We start from the raw sequence: 16,907 nt of genomic DNA, 5'->3' as shown, positions 1-16,907 counted from the left end.
ACTATCTTTCTAAAAAAGGATTAAGTTTACTGTCTTTAGGTGCTTCTCTCTCTTTCGTTTTTCTTCTCTTTTTTTGAAGATTCGGAGGATTACTCTGTAATTGTTTTTGTTGTACCAAGTATATGTCCAGGGCCTATGGTCTTCCAGATCATCCTAGTGGGTCTGCTTTACATTACCCTAAATTCCTTTTTATCCGGCACCTCGAAAATGTTCAAAACCAAAAGACTCCAGTGCATGTAATCGAAGTACCAAACCCATACTTCTTAGTATCTTCATTATCATAAAAAACCACTGGGAAAACGATCAAAAATGACCAATCAGAAAAGTTGATACGAAATTTCTTAAACCATCGGAATTAGGGATCAACCTCCATCGTATCCAATCCTAACAATCCATAATCCTCCAGCGATGTTTTTATGTATACATATCACTCATAAACATAAATACAATACGTTTTTGCAAATACACCAGAAACTTTTCATCCCACACAATTTCGGATAATCCTCACCGAAAGAAGCTTCCCTCTCGTGAACTCCTAAGTTTCAGGGCCTGATTTACTTCTATTTAAAAAAAAAGACACCAAACACGATGAAACCATTACTAAAAATGACCAGGGCCGAATCAGAAATTTAAATTTTCATCAGTGATCAATTTGTCATCATACTAGCACAATTCCCCCCCTAAAAAAAATAATTTCAAAGTTCACAAAAATCTTCTTGAAAATACAAAAACTATAATTGAAATAAAAAAGAAAACGAAATGCAAACGTATCCAGTCCTGGCAAACAGGATATTTCAAAGGATAGCCGCTCGGAGGCAACACCTGATCTAATTTTTTAACTGTTCGAGTGAAAGATTTATATGTAGAGAGTCGTTGAGAAAAGTCTAACATCATTGAATTAACTGAGAATTCGAACAGTTTTTAACTCAATTATACTAATGGGTGCATGTTTTTCTTTCTGGGCACTCATCTTAAACTAGAATTATTCTAATTCGCTAGAGAAGATTGTTGTATCAGATTTTTTCCTTGTAAATATGCTATTTCAACAAATTTGCTAAAAACATATGTATATATTTTATACAGATTTGCTTTGATAAACTCGATTGTTTTTTCCAATTAAAAAAAAAATCATAAAGATTATCTAACTTGCTAGATGACCCGGCTGAATTTTTCTTGAACCGATAACGTTATCAAAAAAGGCAAAAAATACGTATTGAATTTTTTTGGTATAATTTTAAATTTTGTACCCTTTTTTTTAAATATTTATGTTGAGGGGTTCTTCAGGTCTAGTACAACTTTGAAATTTTTCACGAGAACGTATACTTTTCTACCCACTGTTTAAAAGAATTTTTATGCTGAAAACGATGGCGCAATCAGATTTTAAATTCGTCAAAGAATAACAAAATTACTTATCGTGGATACATGATTAAAACGAATTACATCACAAGCACTCTATATATGTAAACAATCACGCTAATAAATACACTCATTTGTCTTCACACATAAATTACTTTACACAGTTAAAAATAGGTAGGATGCCTCAGGGGGTACTTAAAATTCCGCCGATGTCCACTCTTTACGTAGATATCAAAAACAAGATGGCAGGCAGTAGAGGTACTTAATCCATAGAACGGCCTGTTTATATTCGCACTAATACTAATACATATTTTAAGTCTACTTGCATCCATCATCAGTCAACTTAATAAATACACTCATCTATCCACTGCTATACTATATACAATTAAAATGTAAATAGGGGGCCACCGGGGTACTTAAAATTCCGCCTTTGGCCACTCCTCTCATTCATACTAGAAGACTAAAGAGATATGAAGGGTGATTTCATATTAGCCTAGATAACGGACCGTGAATTTGTATATAATGTCGATTCATTCAACATTCTCGCTAATAAATACATACGTTCATTAGGATATGACCATATTCAAAGAGGCAAATTATAGTAAGTCATGCACTTTTAGTACTCGCAAATATTCAAAAGAATTCTGCTGGTAGTCTACGCATCAAAATTTTCTTTTCGTCCGCGGGTAGTCTACATCTTAATCTATAATCAAGCGTTTGCACTGTACGAGTATGTGACGCACTGTCATAGGCACCAACAATCGGTAGTCATTACTCATTCACTCCTCAATAACTACTTTCATGCTAATAAATACACTCATTTGCCTACTCATATGGCATACTATGTACAATTAAGAATAAATCGTGGGAATCGGGGTACTCGATATTCCTATAAAACAGGTCGTTGACGTAATGAAATATCCCAACGGCTTGCTCTCATGCACACCGATTCCTGCACCTATTTAAAGCACCCTTCTTGCATCCATCATCAATCTCGCTAATAGATACACTCGTTTGAACAATGTACAAATAAAAGATAAATAGGGGACCATCGGGGTGACCACTTCTCTCATCTTATCAAAAACGTCTCTTTCATACACATTTATCCTGCATTCTCGCTAATAAATACATTTTATTGCACGTATGCAAAGGAGCAGATTATAGTAAGTCATGCATTTTCACTACTCGTAAATATTCCCATAAATCTGCTGGTAGTCACTTTTTCGAGATATTTTTTAGTTGGGGGCAGGCCACACCTTAACCTATAATGTTTTATTTTCTCACACTCTACTGTGACGTACTGTGACTGGCTCATTACACACTGGCGACCGTCCAACAGATGGCCATATGTGTGTCGGTGTCGGGTGTGGCCTACACTTAGTCTTGTTATGATCGGGCTGTCTTTCTTTTTCATTTTCTCCACTGGTCATAGTTTAACTGTTTCCTTAATATTCCTTAGGTTTTCCGCCATTTCAGACCAGTAGTTTTGCCGTTCTTCATAACATAGGTTTTTCGTTTTTTTAACATCTGAAGTGATTACTCATTGCCCTGGTTAGCCACTCGGGATCCAGGGAAAAGGTTTTGTTTTCCATTTGTTTACTTTTTTCTATAAAGTTAACTTTTTGTTTATTGTATTTTGTTTAGTCTAATTGTCAAATTAAAATATCCAAAAACTCTCATCGACTGGGTCCAAACTACAATTTAAACCTGACCAGGTTTAAAGTGCAAAGGCTCTATGGTCCTTACTTATCAACCTGGAGTACCAGCATATTGTTTCAGAGGAACATCTAGTAAAGTTGGTAAATCCTTTCACGAGAAATTTAGAAACTGAGCTGCATTTTAATTATTTAGGTATTTTTAAAAAAATTTATTTCTGAAAAGTCGATATACAAGGATCATGCTGTGAACCACTGGGTCACGGCAAGGGTACAAATTTTGAAGATTTCCTCAGCCCACGATTGAAAATTCCACCATTTGTGTTCAACACAGGATGTATGAGAGAATATTTTCTTTTGTATGTCAAATCGACATCTTGAAAGGAACAATAACCGTCTATGAAGACCCAGGACAATATGAGCACGATATGACTTAGAATTGTATCATCTGAGGATATCTCTTGTTGTTTGAAAAACCAAAACCGTATAGTTTTTCCAAGGGAGGAGTGTGGATTTTCATGATGATCTCTCAACAGATTCACACCTCATTACATTCTATGCAATTGCAGCGAATTGTTATTCTCCCGAGAGCTATTGAGAAAGTTCTGGAGAACAAATGGATGCACGACGTTCAATGAATGTCGTACATATCAGCTAAACGAACCTGTTGATTAATTTTGACTGACTGATGAAAACGAAATTTTTCGGAAAAAAATACTCTTGACCAAGTTTTGCCCATACACTTACCAATAAATCCAGACAGAACTAGACCAAAAAAAATCTACAATTACGAACCTTTACAAATAAACTTCACTAGGATCGGGGATCACACCTCTCACGTTTTGACAAATAGTAAATCATAATCGCCTCGAGGCCGTGCTATTCTCGTTCCAATCAAATGGCCGAGATTAGGACTAGGAACGTTCTAGGCGGGCATCTCGTGAAATCTTGCCGCCAGTCTAATTTTTAATCATAGGTGGGAACCGAGAGAGGACCCGAGGACCGGTTCGGTCTACACCTAAAACGGTCCGCCTTACATAACCAGTCCTATGTACACCATACCAACCTTCCTTCCGTCCTTGTCGCATTTATGAATTAAGAGAGTTATAGTTTAACGGTATGAAAAAATCACGGGCAAAGTATAAAATCTGGAGCACAAGTTTCAGATTTAGTGGTTTCGTTATTTCTTCTTGGCTGTGGGGTGATGAACCTTTAAGTAGGTCGTTTACCATCATCATAGCCTTATCTATGTTTTGGACTTGTCATCTTTTTTGGCATTTTAAGTAGCTCAGGGGTGTTTTTTATGTTGTCTTTGGTTGGATTAATTTATTAAGATATGATAAAAATCTACCGACTTCATCACCCTGTAAAACTCATAGAGAAATCTTACAATTATATTGGTTTATATGGTTAGCAAGTCAATTATTTTTTAAAGGTTACATTATCATTAAATTGGACTGATCATGGATTTTTAAACCAGGGAAAATTGGATTGATTTGATCCCTGGCTTATCCTTCCTATTCGACATCTTGGTCATTTCATTCCGCATGCGTGTTTCAACACACATTCCATAAGCATTCACACAAATAAATACATTCACCTATATACATTGCATTCATTCCATTAGATAGATGGATCCTTAATATTCCTCCATAGACCTGGAATTGGGGGTCGATGGGGTATATTTATAAATATTCCGCCATCGACCCATGTCACGTACACAGCTATTCCACCATCAGACTCTCCACATTCATTGGAATAAATACACTCACTCTTACAAAACACATATTTTGAAGGCTATACACAGTACAAAAATTCACAAAAATTTGTAACTTTCTACCATGTCCGAGAACCATTCTTAAATCGGCGGCATGTCTACACGCTCTCTGTATGGAGCCAAGGCATGACTCGCCTCTATTATGTAAAACACATAGAACAACTTTTCTCCGCATAAGAGGCCAACTGTATTAAATTAGCTTTGCTGTTAAATTAACCCTTTTTAACTTAAAATTAAGGATTTTTAATTTCAAATGAATCGTTTTATATTCAAATGAACGTTTTTAATTTCAAATCTACTTTTTTACATTTCAAACGAACCGTTTTTAAATTTCAAATTAACCCTTTTAATTTCAAATTACGATTTTTAATTTCAAATTAATTATTTTTTACTTTAAATTAATTTTTCTTAACACCTTCTTAACTTTAAAGTAACTTTTTTAAACTTCAAATTAATGTTTTTTCATATCTATATTACACTTATTTGTCAGTTTCAAATTAACCATTCTTAATTTCAAATTAATAATTTTTTACTTTAAATTAATTTTGTAATTTAACATAACACCTTAACTTTGAAGTAACTTTTTTAAATATCAATTTAATCTTTTTTTAATTCTAAATTATACTTTCTTTTTAATTTCAAATTAATCAGTTTTAATTTCAAATCAATTTTTTTTAAAACTTCATTTCAAATTTGTTAATTTCAAATAAACCCTTTCTTTAAAACATTAAAAACGCTTTGGAAATGGTATGAAATATAATTATGTTGAGTAAGACCTTATGAAAGTTAATTAAAATTAAAAATTAAATAAATTTAAATGTAAAACAACGATTCTTTCATTTATTCCAGGTTTTGTCAAAATATAAAACTATTATTTATATTTATTAAAATTTGGAATTAATAGAAAAATAATTTTTGGCAAATTAATCTTTTTTTATCAATATTTTTAAATAAAAAAATTAAGTTAATAACTCACATAAGACCATATGAAGAATTAAATACAGTTCAAAATAGAAATTATATAAAATTAATTATAAAAAAATGATTCTGCTAGTGATTCCAGATTGTAAAAAAAATAATTGGTCGATAAATTAAATAGTTTATATTTAAAAAAATCTCGAATTAATAGGTTTTGTTAATGTGTAATTTTTAATTTTATTTGTATTAATTTTATATTGTCTTTTAATAGTTCAATTACTTTATATTTAAAGCAGGGGATTTACGTTATATACATACCATCTCCGAAGTTTTTTATAGCTTTAAAGAGACCTTTAAAAAAAAAAAAAAAGTTAATTTGGAAATTAAAAAGAGTTAATTAGTCAGATAAAGCTATATAGGTCACCGTGAAGTATTTTCCTTTTGTAAATATTGTCAATTAATTAATTAATCTTTATATTAGGTATTGGTTCAGATAAAAAAAGTCAGTGTCACGAGCAGGATTCGAACCCACGACCTTCGGCTAAATACGCCATTGCTCTACCACTTGAGTTATAGTTAGCTAACTTCCCATCTCAACCCAACCAAAAAATTGATATTATCTTATCGTTGATTTAATCCGATGGAAAATTATGCGTCTTAAAAAAAGAGATCAGAAATGGCCATATTATTTACATACTGATTTATGAAAGAAATTAAATTATAAATTCTTTTAATATCGAAGGAGAGTAGTTGTTTGTGTAATAAATCGCCCTTAAAAAAAAAAAAAAATGCTGGGAATTGGCCAACTTTCGGAATTTGGCCTTTAAGAAGATCGCCCACGTTGAAAAACTGTCACCATTTTCACAGTTTTCATTTAAGGTAAGAAAGTAAGCATATTAATTTTTTGTTTATTATAAAAAATAAATCTATCGGGCTTCTATCTTGAGAGTTGGGAGGCCACTCAACCGGTCGTAGACGCCCAATTCCACCTTTCCGCGTTACCCCGTGTCAGGGGGAGCCCATTTCAGTTCTCTTGAAAACCATCAGCATACAGACGTCGACCTAAATTTAATCAGGGGTTTTATCAAAACTAGTCGTTTCACGGTTTATTCTCGCCGTTGGCCGAATCAAAAAGTTATCTTTTTTCCCCCTTTTATAATGGAATACCTGACAACGGCTAATCAATTTCCGGCCCACACGAATTTAAATTTTTATAAATTACAACAATTGAATTTTTCTGAGAAATGTAAAAGAAGTGACTTCATATTTACGCTTTTTAACTTCAAATGAACCTGTCTTTAATTTGAAATAAAATTTATTAATTTCAAGTTAGCCTATTAATTTCAAATTAATTTTTTTAAACTTCAAATTGACTTTATTATTTCAAATTAATATTTCTTTTATTAAAAATAACAGTTTTTAACTTCGTAAATTTTTTAAAACTTCATTTCAACTTTTTTAATTTCAAACGAACCCTTTCTTTAAATCATTAAAAACACTTGGGAAACGGTTTGAAATGATAGTATGTATAGTAAAACAAAATTAAAATAAAAAATGATCTAACATTAAATATAAATTACTACGATTTCAAATTAACTCTTTTTTACTATCAAATTAACATTTTTTAACTTCTAATTAGCTATTTTAATTTCATAATAACCACTTTTTATTTTTTTATACACTTCAAATTAACTCTTTTTAAGTTTAAATTAACTCTTTTTTACTTCAACATAATCTCTTTTTTATTTCAAATTATATTTTTTTAACGTAAAAATAACTTTGTAGTTTTGAAATAACCTCCTTTCAAATTACAAAATAACATTTTAAAAAGTGGATTCAATATTTTTTAAACATTAAGTTAATTATTTTTTATTTCTAATTAATCTTTCTTAACTACAAATTAACTTTGTTAATTTCAAATTAACCATTTTTAACTTGTAAATACCACTTTTTAATTTAAAAATAATAGACTTGAGATAGGAAGTTGATGTCCGAGTGGTTCGAGGTCACGATAGCTCAAGTGGTAGAGCAGCGGCGTATCTAGCCGAAGATCGTGGGTTCGAATCCCGCTCGTGCCATTAACTTTTTTCATCTCAACTAAAAACCTTAATTAATTGTAATGTATTAATTGGTCAAGCGGACCACAAAATTAGTGAATTTAAAAATAATCTTTTTTATTCTACTTATTTTTTTTCTTCAAACTGGCTCTTTTTAATTTTAAATTAACCATTTTTAAATTCAAATTAACAGTTTTTAAATTCTAATGAAACAGTTTAATTACAAAATAACCTCTTTTTATTTCAAATAATTTTTACTTCAAACTAATTCTGTTTAATTTTAAATGAATTCGTTTTAACTTCAAAATAACCTCTTTTTATTTAAAATTAGTTTTGTAAAACTTCACATTTTCTTTTTCATTTTAAATTAACCTTTTGTAACTAAAAAGTAATGTTTTTATAAGTCAATTTAATATTTTTAAAAGTTTAAATTAATTATTTTTGATTTCAAATTAATCTTTTTAACTTCAAATTAACTTTTTTAATTTCAAATTAATCCTTTCTTTATTTAGAAATCGTGAGATGCGGTCTGGTGTGATGTAGGCTTCAGAAAAACATTTTCTTTATCGTGCCAACGTTTCGATCTTTATTGAGATCATCTNGATCGAAACGTTGGCACGATAAAGAAAATGTTTTTCTGAAACCTACATCACACCAGACCGCATCTCACGATTTCTAAATAAATATCGATTAACGGTCACTAATCATCACACATTAATCCTTTTTAATTCAAATTAACGATTTTTGACTTCTCATTACTCCTGATTAATTTCAATTTTATAATAACCTTTTTTGTTTCAAATTTATTTTGTTTAACTTCAAAATAACCCATTTTAATTTTACATGAACATTTTTTAACATCAAATTAACTATTTTTAATTTCAAATTAATTTTTTTAAACTTCAAATTAATTCTTTTCAATTGATCTGGCACCATCAGAATTTCATGATTTCATGCCCTCAAAGGATTTGAGATGCATATCCATCTTTCCTTCCAGTCCAATGTATAAGCCTCCATAGTGACATGTTATGTTTATGAACACGTCATTTTCTAGTGGATAAGTTGTGCCTATGTTTCTTTTTAATAATTTACCTGTGCAATTATTGACGCTCAGTAGCGTTTTTAGTCCTAGTTTGTTGAAGTTCGTTCATCTTTAGGTTTCTTTTCCATTTGTTGTTATTTTGTGTTTCCTTTTTATTTTGACCAAAAACAGGATCAACTTTAAACTTACAATTCATGCACATTTATGAATATCAAGAAGAATGTCATACTTGAAAAATTTTCCCGCATCCGTACACTCTTCTTGTGTCACACACTACACAAAAAATTAAAAAAATCAGTTATTTTTCTTCTCAGAAGATGGCAAGTTTTCCTTCTTGGCGAGTTTTAAACCGGAGCTGTTTCATATTTAGAAAGCTCCCAGTTTGATAACAATCGACAGTGAAAGGGAACATTAACATTTCTGCTATACAATCTTCGAGGACGTGAAGTAGTCGATATTTTAACCAAGGACCGTCCTGCCCGTAACGATTACCCTGATCCTTAAAACCGTACGACAATTACACAGAAAATGTCAATTTGTCTTTGTAGCGAAAAAAATCTTATAACAAAATCTAGATGCGTATCGGTAGAAAAATACATTAATTACCTTTTGATTATACGATAGACATTAATTTGTTATTTGCTTTTAATATATTTTTATATTCCAGGCTGCCATTTTAATATAACTGACAGTTTAATAACATATTTTCATTGCGATTATAATAACTGGGACATGATAGTTCACAAGTGAACTAATTTACATAAATATTTGTTTGAAAGTCCTTCTGGCTAATAGTTTTAATTCGACTTATTAAAAAATACATGGAATGTCTTTAAAATTTTATGTTTCGAATTGAAAACAACATTTTTTTATTACCATATGTTTTTATGTTGGTCCTATTAAACATATTAATTATTTTAATTGATTAATTGACTTTGCATAAAAGATAACAAATCAATTAAAATAGACTTTTGTTTTCTCGAAATTGCCAATTCTTGCTTAATTGCAGGTAAACATTCATTATATAAGAAGCAGAATTTTTTAAATAATTTTTGGCAAAAACATTATTTTTCAAACATTAATGTGTAGCGTTATATTTATTCAAATGTTGGAATATTTGTAAACAACTCTAATAATTAATCTGTATGTACAATCCTTTTCTTTTTTCAAACAAAAAATTCAAGTCTCTTGTAATCCAAATTTAAAAAAGTTAATTTGAACATTAAAAAATTAATTTGAATAAAAAAACACACGTTAATTTGAAGTAAAAAAGGGTTAATGAAAAATGAGAAATATGTTACGTAGAATGGCAAAACCGCTGGACTGAAATGACAGAAAAACTAAAAAATATTAAAGGCACGTGGAGAATATTAGTATGAAAGGCAGAACGATTTTTACTAGACTGAGAATAGGCCACGCCCGTCTCACCCATGGTATCTTCTAGAGGGCGGACAACAGAGACGATGCCCGCAGTGTGATGACCCAGTGAGAGTACGTCACATTTTGTAGAGTGTGAGAAACTAAAACATTATTGGTTAAGGTGTGGCCTACTCCCAGAATAGATAATCTCGGTGCATAACTAGTCTCTACCGACAGATTTATTGAAATATTTACGAGTAGTGAAAGAGCATGACTTACTATAATCTGCTCCTTTGCATACGTGCAATATGAATGTATTTATTAGCGAGAATGCAGGATGAATGTGTATGAATGAGACGTTTTTGGTAAGATGAGAGAAGTGGTCATTGGCGGATACCCCGATTGGCCCCCTATTTATCTTTTATTTGTACACTGTGCAATCGAGTGTATTTATTAGCGAGATTGATGAAGGATGCAAGGGTGCTTTAAATAGGTGCAGAAATCAGTGTTAATGAGAGCAGGCCGTTGGGATATTTCAGTACCTTGAAGATCTATTGCCAGGCTTAGAATTATCATAGGATATTATGGCATGTGAATAGGCGAATGAGTGTATTTATTAGCGTGTAAGTAATTACTGGTGAGTGAATGACTATCGGTTAATGGTATGTGCTGGTATGTGAAGGATTCACGTGTCCCAGGGCATTGCAGCTATAAGATAAGCAATTGAATACATAGTCTAGTTTGAATGGGAAAATGCATAAGAGGAAAATAAAGAAATATTAAAAATGCAGAGAGGAAAAATGTTAAAGTTAAAAAAATGTAACCTATGTCAACTTGGGTCAAGATCAAATTATAAAAAAATATATAGAAAAGACATGAAATGTTAAGATTCAAATTCTAACAAGCATACATTTTTTGTTAACTTAAGGCAAATTCATACTTCATCAGAAAGTACTTCATAAGAAGTACTCTAAAGTGTGAGGGAGCTGATGGTGGAATATTGAGTACCCCATCCACCATCAATTATCCTAGTTATATAATTACTGTAAAGGGTGATGGTATATCGAGTAATTTACCACACTAACTGGGTATGTAAATAAAAAAGAATGTAGTTAAGTGTGAATGGATTTGGATTGGAATTGATTGCGTTGGGAGCTGAAATGACCTAGCTGTTGATAGCCACTGGCCACCAACCTCAGCTGCTGGACGGATAAGACAGAGGTCTGACCCGGGGTGGATGAATATCATAATTTTAAAAAATCTAGACTCGGTGGATCGATAGAATTGGTAGGCTCAACTCTGTACACCCATGAATATATGTACATTTAATGGATGTATATTTAAAAAAACGTATTTGTACTAAAATTCATAATTTTAATGGGAAAATTGTAGTGTGAAAAAATAAATATCCTTGAAATTGTAGCATAGTTTATATAAGACAAAATTAAATGTCCAGCTTGATGTGCTGACTTTTGAGAAGTGATAAACTCAACCCTGTACACGCATTCATACATGTGCTGATTTGAGCTCATATTAAAAAAAATTATGTGTATTTATACTAAAATTCATAATTTTAATGAGTAAATTTTGGTGTGAAAAAATAAATAACCTTGAAATCGTAGCATAGTTTATATAAGGTAAAATTAAATGTCCAACTTGATGTGGTGACTTTTGAGAAGTGATAAGCTAAACTCTGTACACGCATGCATTTATGTACATGCATATGCTGATTTGAGCTTATATTTAAAAAATTATTATTTATACTAAAACATAATTTTAAACTGTAAATTCTGGTGTGAAAAACGAGAGATCCTTTAAATCGTACCGTAGTATTTTAAGATAAAATTATATGTCCAGCTTGATATGCTGACATTTGAGAAGTGATAGGCTCAACTCTGTACATACATGTGCTGATTTGAGCTTATATATTTAAAAAAGTAAAAAAAATTATACTAAAATACATAATTTTAAACAGTAAATTCTGGTGTGACAAAAAGATCCTTTAAATCTTAGCATAATTTTTTTAGGATAAAATTAAAAGTCCAGCTTGATATGCTAACATTTGAGAAGTGATAGGCTCAACTCTGTACATGCATGTGCTGATTTGAGCTTATATATTTAAAAAAGTAAAAAAAAAAAAATTATACAAAAATACATAATTTTAAACAGTAAATTCTGGTGTGACAAAAAGATCCTTTAAATCTTAGCATAATTTTTTTAGGATAAAATTAAATGTCCTGCTTGACATACTGACATGATTAAAATTGGAATAATTAAAATCTAGATAATAAATTATAAAAGAATTAGATTAATTCACTCAACAATTTGCAAAAATAATGTACCTAGATACATAAATAAATTAATCGTTAAAACTATATATTGATCATCTGTGGATTTTTAAGTCATATTCGCGATATAATGTGATCTCAAGTTTCTCCCTTTCTGCTCGCATGGTGTCAAATGTTAACGCAAAAATTCGGCCCGGATTCAAAAAAAGGGAAAGTTTGACTAACCGTTAAAAATCCCTCGTGCGCGGAATAAAAAAAAAGCTCGCATTCGTACAACTTAGGCTTTCGCCTTCGAGTAGAACTGCCCAGTGAAACGGGTTTCTGTTGTGGCACGTTATTATATACAGGATGATTCACCATTCATCGACGTGCCATAGAATTGCTTTCTGGAATAGTTACCTCGAATATATCTGTCAAAATGAAACTAATATACTTCTATAAAATTAAAGCGGGCCTCCATAAGTTATGGCGTTTGAAATTGGCCACGGGTAGACTTAAGAAATTAAATGCATAGACGTTGGTTTTATTTACCGGTTAAATTGTTTTTTTAGTTATATTTTTCTTTCTATGACGCCTGTTTCAATTACTGTTTGTTTGTTTTGGGCAGAATTATTTATAAGCGGATTAAGAGGTAACGTTGGTCCTATAATTTCTCAACCTTCTACCTAACGTAACAAGTTGTATAATTAAAAAGAAGTATGCTAACTATTGTCTAAACCCTCACAGATCATCTCAATTTGCATATTCTTCCTGTATCTGTAGATACCGTTGTCTCAAGACATCACAATATTCACGGGCTGTCAACAGTAAATTTCAGCTCCCAACGCATGTAGATTTTTCATCTAGACACTCATTCGAATTTTTTATTTTATTTACACACTATTCACTCAATTAGGGTGATGTTCTCGATCTTCACCCTTTGCCTATAGATATTATAGCCTATAGATAATTTAATCAAGGATCGATTGGAAAGTCCATATTCCTCCTTTTTGTAATGCACAAGCTGATATATACATTCATCTCAATCAACCCGAAATATATCTTCACTTATTATATGCAAGAAAAACACCCCTGTTTCCTCAAAAAATAGATACAGTGAACTGACAAAATAATTGAGCAATTTTTCTAGGTGTAAAAGTAAAAAGACTCGTCTGGAGTGTAAAGTAAGTTATTAGCGAGAATGGAGTGGGTTAGACTAGGCCTCGAGAAATGTCGAATACTCTGGGGTGAATGAATTGTCACACCTCTGTGTTTCTACCGGCTGTTGTATTTATGTTACTATATTGGAATAAATGTAATTTATTAGCGTGAAAGCAATGGCTGGTCTAACCCCGCCACGAGGAATATCGACTACTCTGGGGGAATGAATGTGACCAGACTTCTTTGCTTGCATCGGGTGTTGTGTGTATATATATATAAAAGTATATTTGGAAAAGAAAACAAAACATTTTTTTGTTCAAAATAACAAAATAATACTTATAATACTTGCAATGGCATGAACTAGTCGTCTGCCAGTTGACCCTTACATATTTACATTCAAATAAAACTTAAATTAACATACAAATTATAAACTTACCATAAAATTATCTCTGCAATTTAGCGCATCTATAATATATCTGTACAAACTAAACCAATCTTTCCCATTTAAAAGTTCTATATACGCACGGAATGTCAAACGACATCTGTGGAACCAAATTAACCTAACGTTTTCCAAAGTTGGACAAACTGCCAAAAAATGAAACAAATCTTCCACCGTTTTTAGTTTACATATATAGCATGCTTGGTCTCTTTCCTCCAGCCAAGGCTTAAAATTTAAATATAATAATTGACCTCTCGCGCGAAAAAAAACCTTGATCAAATTCCAGTTGTATTCCTTATAAAAGTAATTGTCTCCAAGATCGAAGTTCAATTTTTTGTATATTTAATGGTAAGTAGAATATTGCACTTTTCTAAAACATTCTTCTTTATGATGAGTTTCTTCTGCCTGTAATAATTGTACTGCCCAAATTTTGAAATATTTCGCATCTGTAAAATTTATACGAGAACTACAGTTCAGTCCGGAAGACAACACTTCCAATTCTTTAAACCAAAAAATGTTTTTTTTTATTATCTCCTGAGCAAGGAGGTAGGGCAAACGATCTTGTTTCAGACCCAAAACCCGCTGTATATAATTTAAATGACTCCTCAACGTATACACAAACAAAGGTCTGAAGCCTAATTCCAAATAAAGAAAATAACTTGGTGTATAATAGGGAGCGCCAAACAACTTCTTAATAAAAAAACAAAGAAGTTTTTCTACCACTTCATACTGATGGTAGCCCCATACTTGTGACGCATAACACATCATAGACCTAGAGACGGAATTAAAAACTTTAAATTTACTTTTTAGAGGAAAATCTCCGCTATTGAGAATAACGTTCCAGGTTATATTCAATCCTTGTTTAGCAACCATAAGTTTATTGGCCAAGTGCATATTGAAGGAAAGTAGAGGAGTCAACGTTACACCTAAATATTTGTACTCTTTTACTACCTCTATTCTTTCATTTTCTAAAAAACATCGTTCATTCTTTGATTCTTCTACCGCCATTTCTAAACACCATAATCTTAGTTTTATTCAAATTTACTGACAAATTCCACATTCGGCAGTATTCTCCCAACCTGTTTAACATCTTTTGAAGTTGAACCGGTTCAGTACTCATCAAAACTACATCATCTGCATACATAAAACAGTTTACATTTGATGCTTCGACAAACAGACCGCCACCCAAAAACTCGGGTAAATCGTTAATAAACAGCGAGAACAGAAGAGGGGAAAGCAGACAACCCTGCCTTACACCTACTCTAGTTTCAAAGGTACTTGTGACCTCTCCCATACACCACACACACCTCTTTGTCCCACTATACAACGGCTTTAATATCTCGATAAACTTACTGAAGATCCCATAATTATACAGTTTATAGAAAATGGCCATTCTGCTTGGCGAATCGAACGCCGACTTAAAATCAACAGAGCAGCAGTAAACTTTTCTACGTTTTACAGATAATTTCAATTTTATAATGTTAGTTAAACTAAAAATATTATCCACAGCGGAATATTTTTTCCGAAATCCTGCCTGGCACCGGGTGTTGTATTTGTGTGAATTTGTTTGAATGATGTAATTTATTAGCGTGAAAGGAAGGGTTTACTTAACACCACCCCGAAGAATATCGAGTATTCTGGGGTGATTGTGTGACGCCTGGAGAGTAAAAGTAATTTATAAGCGAGAATGTTTATTGACATCTATGTTTATATGTTTTTATGACAACATGAACTACAAATATGAGGCTGGCATTAATTATGTCGACTTAGCGTAAGTAACAGATCAAGATGGCTGTTGAAAAATACGCGCGAAAGACGTCCAACACACAAAGGGCTGGCGATGATCACAGCTGTTTAATTCAATATTGTTTATGATTTTTACAATATTGTTATTATTTTCTAAGTGAATATTATATTTGAATAACAAGAAAAATTTTAATTTCTGGATTTTTTTATGTTTTAGGTTGCCAGCGTATGAAGCAGTTTTCTTGCATGGGACAACATGTCTGAAAGTTGTAAGTAAAGTCTTAATTAATTAATAATAGTTTATTTTTATTGTATTGCCATGTCATTTTGGTTAAGGTTAAAAGACATCGTTACTACCAATATTGGTCTGTTGTACGTTCTCCAGAGAACATGCTGTCTCTCCTACATGACAATGCCTGCGTTGTTTCTGTTGCTCAAGCTATTAGTCAATATGCTTGCAAATTCTGGACCAAACTTACTATTATTCCAGTCATAACATGTCTCAGGTTTCGTAGTTCTGTCGTTAGTTTCAGTTATGGTCTTTAATGAACTTTATCGCAGGTCCCTGTTTTATAGTTCAATCCGATTGAATCAAGAAATCATTAACCCATTGTTTCATGAATTTTGTTTATTTGCTAATCCGCATAAGAGCTCAGAGAAATCTCGATCAAATTTTCCTTCGCTAATTTATCATTCTCCTTATTACCACTCGGTCCTGTATGCCCTGATTACCAAACGGTGATTTTGTTATTTGCCCCACAGCCTGGTCAGAGTCTTAATGCGATCCTAAAAGACTTTGGACTTTACTATCGCTATTCTACAGCCTGGCTGTCCTAGTAGTTGGCTTTTATTTAGTTGATAATAGCCAGGTTTTGATCTTCCCCTTTGATGTTCCCTGGCGACCAGTCAACGAACCTAGTCCCAACACGTCCAAGATAGTAGGTCTGCGATAGTTCTTAAATGGACCTCTTTCGCAAGCCGATCTTCTGAAATACATTCCAAATGAACCGAGGACCTATTCTTAACTCATTGTCTGATGGATTATGACAAATTACTATGCCTAAAAATGGGTGATGTCTGGTAAGTGTACCGAGCAAAGTTCCTTGGCTAACTTATCGTCCTCCTTGTTG

General features: G+C 32.0%; 1 protein-coding gene across 1 annotated transcript in view; it reads left to right on the top strand.

Moving 5' to 3' along the window:
• Positions 1-16,907, top strand: part of LOC106668015 (cadherin-related tumor suppressor) — a 300,741-nt gene that overhangs the window by 42,055 nt on the left and 241,779 nt on the right. Inside the window, exon 2 of the mRNA XM_014396378.2 lies at positions 15,995-16,046. The gene's annotated coding sequence lies outside the window, so the exon portion shown is untranslated. The remainder of the gene's footprint in view (positions 1-15,994; positions 16,047-16,907) is intronic.

Source organism: Cimex lectularius, unplaced genomic scaffold (genome assembly GCF_000648675.2).
Source record: "Cimex lectularius strain Harlan isolate CLEC.00 unplaced genomic scaffold, Clec_2.1 scaffold88, whole genome shotgun sequence".
Taxonomy (NCBI): domain Eukaryota; kingdom Metazoa; phylum Arthropoda; class Insecta; order Hemiptera; family Cimicidae; genus Cimex; species Cimex lectularius.
Note: the sequence above shows the minus strand (reverse complement) of the source record. Positions and strands in the feature narration are given on the sequence as shown.